The following is an 8,052-nucleotide window of genomic DNA, read 5'->3' as shown; positions in this document are numbered from 1 at the left end:
ATCTATCTATCTATCTTCTATCTATCATGTATCCATCTGTTCACACACTGACTAACATCAGAAAACAAAAAGTGAAATGACACTGCAATGGGCGTCCCCTTCTGCCAAAAGCTGCGTTTCCATATAATATCACGATACAAGTCTTTCAAGCGAATATGTACTTAAAGTATGTTCTGGGCGCAGCTGTAAAGGAATAATGCTAATGTTACTTACAATAACACTGATTAAGACAAAAGTCCCTGTTGGAATTGCTAAACAGCCAGGAATTAGTTGCATATTTTCTATTACGCTCAAGCTGTAGAACATACAAATAAGGTAATAATACTAAAACAGAGACTTTTGTGCTATTTAATAACACGAATGCGAAAACGCATTAATTACAACAAAAACAAAAAAGGGAAAAAAAATTATAGACGGAGACAAATTTCTAATAATATATAAAAAAAAAAAAACTCAAGAGCTAATCACACTTAAACCTTTTTTTCCCCTTCTTTCTGTCCTGCTCGGTTATTTGCAAAGAGCACATAAGATGTTGTAATTTTAGGGGGGAAATGCTTTCTTATTTAATTATACAGAACACATCTGATGAAGTTGCCAGAATAGAAGCAAAGTGTTCATCTTCCTATGCACCTGCAGAGAAGATATAGGGGTTGGGGGCTTAAATGTCTACCCTGGGTTTTAAGAACTAAATGATAGTGAGGCTGCCTGGATGAAATCCAGCTCCTACCATCCACACTGTGCACTTGAACGAAAAATTAGTAGTTACACCACTGGACTAATGATGTTTGACATTTTATTTTATCGTATACAGTATAAGTCTTACCGAGGAACTATTGTAGCTGTGCTTAGTAAAATACCCGACGTGCTCGATAAAATTCGGAAATTGGGAAGAACGGCGATGAACAGAAAATATGCGTACTCGTATCCTTATTCCCGTATTATACACTCAAAAAGAAGTAGAATTGCGATAATAGATAAAAAAAGAAATATAAAAAAAATTTAAATATAATAAACTACATATAAAAAGGACAAAATCAACATAAAATAAAAAAAAAACAACAGAAAATAAAATAAATCGAGTTGTATAAGTCTTAGTTATGTGTTGTATGTCTTAGAGTTTCAAAACTACAACTTGAAGGAATGCTCACCAGCCCAAACACTTGGTAATGATGTCCTGAAGTTCTATGGTCCTTCTAATCTCGACACAAGAAAAATTACTACTAAGCCATTTACCGGTTGAGGCGGGTCACCAGTGATTGGCTTAGCAGTTATCTCCTTATGGCTATGTTCACACTACATATATTTTTGTAAAACCATGGCCATTGTTGCCGATTGCAACAATGGCCGTGATTATTACGAAAAAATATATGTAACATTGCCGCCTATGGAATCCCGGATGGAATGTATACATATAGTATACATTCCTGCCGGGATCCCTAGCGGCGCCATGAGAAACTGACATGTCATTTTTCTGCGGCTGCTATTCATTAAATAGCGGCTGCAGAACACCCTGTCTGTGCACACTGTAGAGCGAGCGGCTCCGGCCGAATGCTCTATTGTGTGCAGTGGGAGTTCTGATGCGGGCGCGTATGGATGCATCCGCATCAGAACTGTGGTGCTGAAGATCAACAGGCCGGTACTGCAGTACCGGCTGTGATGATCTTTTCTGAGACTGGCCGGGCCACGGAATGGCCGTTTTTTTACATTGTATGAACATGGTCTATGTCAATATGGGACTAGAAAGCGTTGATTAGTGGGGACCGCGCCAATGTCGGGATGGCACCAGCAGGAGGGGAGGAGAAGGTAGGAGTTTTACCTTGGACAAAACTAAGGATTACACAAAAAAAAAATCAGTGTCTATGTTTTGGAATGGAGCGACAAGTCACACATAAGCAAAGCGGTTTTATTCATGAGGTAACACTTTGGTGCCTACTCTCTAGATCACAGGGTCCCAGCAGATCAGACACATATTTTTTGGTTAAGGGATTCCATTGTTAGTTGGAATACCTATTTAATGAGAGAACACAGGCTCATCATCAAAATGTGAACACAACTACCCAATAGTACTTGGCTCTAACGGGCAGCTCTATATAAAATGAATCAAGTGGCGGCCTATGTGCTTGACTTGTTGCTCCAATCCAAGGTGATCGTGGCAGTCCCAGTAGTTGGAGCCCTTGCGATCAAATACATATTGCCTATCTAGTCGACAGGGAATAAGTAACATAGTTATTATAGAACTGTAAAATAATTGAAAGGAATAATGAGATCAGCGCAGTTAGAGGATCGTTAATGCATTTGAATACCAGTGGCTCAAGAAGTTGGATGCAGCCCTACGGTATCCGGGAAAACATGGGTAAAGCTACAGACTGGTCTTTTTTTTTAACCATCCTAATAATCCATCTATAATTGGATTTATAAGGGAAGAGGGCGATTGTGATCCCGCTGTATAGAGCTCTAGTGATATCACATCTGGAATACTGTGTCCTGTTCTGGAGACCTCACCTACAAAAGATATTGAGACAATAAAACGGGTCCAAAGACGGGCTACAAAAATGGTGGAGGATGTGAAGCATAAAACATATCAGGAAAGACTTGTGAATCTGTATAGTCTGGAGGAAATAAGAGGAAGGGGGGCAGAGTTTTTAGAAAAAAAAAGACATACTAGATGGAATAAGTTGTTAGGGCTGCCGCACCCACTGTTTCTTCCCGTCTTCATGCGGATGCCGGGCACCATGTGCTCGGGCCCGGCACTATCTTCTCTTCAGCCCCCAAGGGCGCCTCACCACTCCACAATCCAGCCCCCCGCTTTCTCAACCAATGTACTGTCCCTTTAAATCTGTGACAGCTGGCTGCCGTGTGCCCTGGCTGTCACAGATTTAAAGGGACAGTACATCCCTAATTGGTTACGCACCCAAACACCTCCTCACTATAAATATGTGCTCCTGTGCTGCCCTTCTTTGTTGGAGACTCTGCATGCTTCCCATTAGCGTTTGGTCCCAGCTTTCCTGTGATTCCTGCCTGTGGTTCCTGCTGCATGTGGTTCCAGCAATCCTGCTATATTCCTGCCTGCCTACATGTCTCTAGCTGCACCTTACCCGCCGCCATTAGCAAGCCAAGTCATGCCGCCTTGCGGTGGCCCCCTAGACTCCGCTCCCTGGTGCGGCTTACTCCATTGCTAGCGGTGGTGCAGTGGATCCTTCCCTAGTACATTGTACTAGTAGGGCTATGAATAAAACCTAGTAAAGTGTATATAGAACCCTTAATTTACTTGAGAAATCGATACAGGAATCCCAGTGTTTCTCTCCAGATGCTGAAAGGTAGCTACAGGAAACAAAGACTAATCTGGATGCCTGCTGAGATCTTTCTGAAGGAGAATCTGGAGGTAGAGGGGAGCATTCCAAAACTCCCCTCCTGAGCGTGAGTAACATCTGTGCTCCCCTTTTAACGATACATATTTATGATTTCATCAGATGTAAAGTTCACTCTCCTATTTTTTATATTTTTTTGTTTGGTATTCCCTAGTACATTAGGCCAGTGATTTTCAACCAGTGTGCCACGACACATGCTCGGGTGTGCCATAGGGAAGGTTCCCCAAACTATGGTGCCCCCTGTGCTGCAGAGCACCACGCTCCCGGTCTCCGCTGATTGGAGGAGCACGTCCGGGCCCTACGGGTGGCCAGTAGGTGAGGCGGACAGCAGCGGCGACCATCTCGAAGGAGGTGAGGAGGAAGGGGGGGGGGGAGAGAAACCTGGGGATGGGGGAGAGAAACAGCGAAGAGAAGCAGGGGGAAGAGAAGTTTGGAGGAGAGAAGCAGGGGGGAGAGAAGTATGGTGGAGAGAAGCACAGGAGAGAAGCATGGGGGAGAGAAGCACAGGAGAGAAGCATGGGGGAGAGAAGTACAGGAGAGAAGCAGGGGGGAGAAGTATGGTGGAGTGAAGCACAAGAGAGAAGCATGGGGGAGAGAAGCACAGGAGAGAAGTATGGTGGAGAGAAGCACAGGAGAGAAGCATGGGGGAGAGTAGCACAGGAGAGAAGCACAGGAGAAAAGCAGGGGGGAGAAGTATGGTGGAGAGAAGCACAGGGGAGAAGCAGGGGGAGAAGTATGGTGGAGAGAAGCACAGGAGAGAAGCATGTGGGAGAGATACAGGGGGAAGAAGTATGGTGGAGAGAAGCACAGGAGAGAAGCAGGGGGGAGAGAAGCACAGGAGAGAAGCAGGGGGGAGAGAAGCACAGGAGAGAAGCATGGGGGAGAGAAGCACACGAGAGAAGCAGGGGGGAGACATATGGTGGAGAGAAGCACAGGAGAGAAGCACAGGCCCAGGTTTCACACTGAGTGAGTATAAATACATTTAGAATCTATATTATTAACAGTATAATATCTACAGTTTTAGTGTCATTTTGTGCCATTTTGGTTGGTGGTGTGCCCCGGGATTTTTTAAGTATAAAAAGTGTGCCGCAGCTCAAAAAAGGTTGAAAATCACTGCATTAGGCAATTACACCAACCATGGGTTAGATTTTATATGGGTCATATATAAAGACTGGTGTACAGCACAAGCTACTTTTTTTGAGATCTGGTGGCACTACAATTTAAAGTGTGTGTGTGTGTGTGTGTGTGTGTTTGGGGGGGGGGGGGGGATTTTATATATAGACATAGGGTTGTAACAAGAAACTCTGCAGCCCAGAATGGGGCAAAATTGCACTGCATGGGCTTAATATACAGTGATCTCACGCTAAAGTCTTAAAGGGGTTACCCAGCATTAGAAAAACACAGCCATATTCTTCCAAAGGCAGGTAGGGTTTGCAATTAAGCTCCATTCACTTCATAGGAACTGAGTTGCAAAACCGAAACCGAAACTAAAGACAACAGTGGTGCTCTCTCTGGAAGAAAATGGCCATGTTTTTCTAATGCTGGATAACCTCTTTAATATACAGTGAGACCACCTCTTTATCCACACCAGATTTTCAGTCCCACTATTTATTATATGTACTACCTCCCTAGAAAAGTATTGTTGAAACGTCAAGGTAATAGTGCTAACAATAAACGGGTAACATGAACGGTAATGGTGTCAGGCTGGGACCCAGAGACACAGGACAAGTGAAGCCCTAACTCTGGAACCCGTCCGCTGTCCCTTCCTTTTAGAGTTGTGGGCTATGCTGATAGAAGTGTAACACAAAAAAAAGAGACAAGACAAAACAAACACTAGCCGGGTTGGTATCTTGTGGTCCTCACAGTACAGAATCGAAAGTCAGGGGAATAGTCAGAAAGTCAAGCCAGAATCAGGAAACCAGGGAAATGTCAGTTTCTTGTGGTGACGCTAGGGATCCCAGCCGGAGTGTATACTATGTGTACACACTCCGACCGGGATTCCTTAGAAGGCAGCTCTACGTAAGTTCTGTAGCTATCACAACCGTTGTTACAACGGCTGTGATTATTACGAAACTTACGTAGTGTGAACATAGCCTTAGGCTGGGTTCACACTATGTATATTTCAGGCTGTATTTGGTCCTCATGTAAGGTCCTCATAGCAACCAAAACCAGGAGTGGATTGAAAACCCAGAAAGGATCTGTTCACACAATGTTGAAACTGAGTGGATGGCCGCCATATAACGGTAAATAACTTCCATTATTTCAATATAACAGCCGTTGTTTTAAAATAACAGCAAATATTTGCCATTAAATGATGGCCATCCACTCAATTACAACATTATGTGAACAGATCCTTTCTGTGTTTTCAATCCACTCCTTGTTTTGGTTGCTATACAGCCTCAAACATACAGCCTCAAATATACGTAGTGTGAACCCAGCCTTATACTGTATTGCTACTATTACTACTACCATGACTACTATTACTCTTACTACAACACCTACTACTACTACTACTACTACTACAACTCCTCCTACTACTACTACTACTGTTACTATTACTACTACCACGACTACTACTATTACTCCTACTACAACACCTACTACTACAACAACTCCTCCTACTACTACTACAGCTACTGCTGCTGCTACTACTGCTGCTACTACTACTACAACTCCTACTACTACTACAACTCCTCCTCCTACTACTACTGCTACTACTACTACCCTACTACTACTACTGCTGCTGCTGCTACTACTACTACTACTACTACTGCTGCTACTACAACTCCTCCTTCTCCTCCTCCTTCTACTACTGCTACTACTACTACTACTGCTGCTGCTGCTACTACTACTACTACTACTACTACTACTACTACTGATGCTGCTGCTACTACTACTACTACAACTACTACCACTACAATCACTACTATCCTTACACATCTGCAGACTCATATATGGAACTAAGGGTGCTTTATTAAAAAAAAAAAAAAAAAAATGTATATATATATATATATATATATATATATATATATATATATATATTTATTTATTTATTTTTTTTCCCCATAATATTGTTAAAAACTATATTATATAATAATAATAATAATATAAATTATATTATATTATCATAATATTATCATATCCTTGTGTCCAATAATACACACAGTTCCGGCCTAATACAAGGATTCTAAGCCCAAGATGTTGTTAAATTAATGCTGTCCGACTCCTGACAGTCATTTATTTCCCAGAATGGACATTCTCATCTTCCGTTTCACAATCCCTCGAAGAAACAGGGAATTATCTTTGTATTTATATCTGTGATAACAATTAGAGTCGAATCGCACTTATCGTAAATAGGAACTGTCAAATATTGGGCTTCAAACTTGATAAACATAGCCCATCTGACAATTTGATGAATTCTCTGCCTCGGATATAGTTTAGAAATGGTTTTATTTGTATTCATGACTTGAGTACTTTTTGGAGAAATGATGTTATAAAATGTTACAAATTGCAACAATTCCATACAATGAGGCTCCGGGTCACATGTGTCAACACAGCATGAAATATTTAATAGCAGAATATATCATTATTTCACTTACGCTTTCTATTTATTTTCATTTTTTTACATAGATTTGTTTATATTGTTTTTTTTTTTTAAATAATATTAAGCCCAAATGCATAACAAAAATATAAAGTCGAGTCATCCTATTATTATTATTACATGTATGTTTAAAAAAAATTAATAATAATAAATATATATATATATATATATATATATATATATATATATTAAAAATTATTGAGAATGTATCATTTGTATTACATTTATTATATCTTTTATAGCTTTATAGCTTTTTTTTTTTTTTTTTTTTTTAATAGACGTGATGAGCTTGGCTTTAGTCTGTGAAATACTACCTAGGCTTGGCATGTAGCCATCAGAGTCTTTTCTATATTGCTAGACAAAAAAAGGATAACATTTTCCCCAGGGTGAAAACGAATTCTGCTGGTTACACATTGAATTTACTTGAATTTTTCTTTTATTAATGTAATTTTTTAGAGGGGGGGGATATATATATATATATATATATATATATATATATATATATATATATATCACCAATATATTTTGCAGTGTAGTATGGAGGTGTTGGCACTGAGATCCCGAGCGAGCAAAACGTTTGTCATGTCTTTTTTTATCTTAAGAAGAAAAGAAAAGTGCCTAGACCTCTAAGCTATGGTTGCAACCTTAGCTTAGAGGTCTAGGCACTTTTCCTTCCTTTTATTCTTCTATATGGATATATAGTGATTTTAGGGCTGTCACTGCTAGAGATGAGCGAACCTGCCGAGGTTTGGGTTCGTATGAACCTGAACTCTCGGCTTCTGACTGCCGCTGTCTGTCCGCTTTATGGGGATGGTGGATACAGCCGTAGGACCGCCTGGAAAATTGGGATACAGCCATAGCCATAGGCTGTATCACTGAATAGCGGCCACAGAAAACCTGTCAGCGCACACAATGGAGCGTGCAGCTCCAGACACATTCTCCATTGTGTGCAGCGGGGAATTCGGATGCAGGCGCTCATGGATATGCCTGCATCTGCAGTGAAGATCTTCTCTGACACCGGCCGTTCCATGACCCGGCTGGTTCATGAAACGGCCGGTGTCTCACGTTGTGTGAACATCGCCT

The 8,052-nt window shown here is 41.2% G+C and overlaps 1 protein-coding gene across 1 annotated transcript in view; it reads right to left on the bottom strand.

Annotated features, from left to right (window-relative positions):
• The window catches only part of ARHGAP15 (Rho GTPase activating protein 15), a 454,227-nt gene that overhangs the window by 299,512 nt on the left and 146,663 nt on the right, over nucleotides 1-8,052 (bottom strand). The window lies entirely within an intron of this gene.

The sequence above is a fragment of the Dendropsophus ebraccatus genome, chromosome 9 (assembly GCF_027789765.1).
Source record: "Dendropsophus ebraccatus isolate aDenEbr1 chromosome 9, aDenEbr1.pat, whole genome shotgun sequence".
In the NCBI taxonomy this organism is placed as follows: domain Eukaryota; kingdom Metazoa; phylum Chordata; class Amphibia; order Anura; family Hylidae; genus Dendropsophus; species Dendropsophus ebraccatus.
The sequence above is the reverse complement of the archived record's forward strand: the minus strand, read 5'-3'. Positions and strand labels throughout refer to the sequence as shown.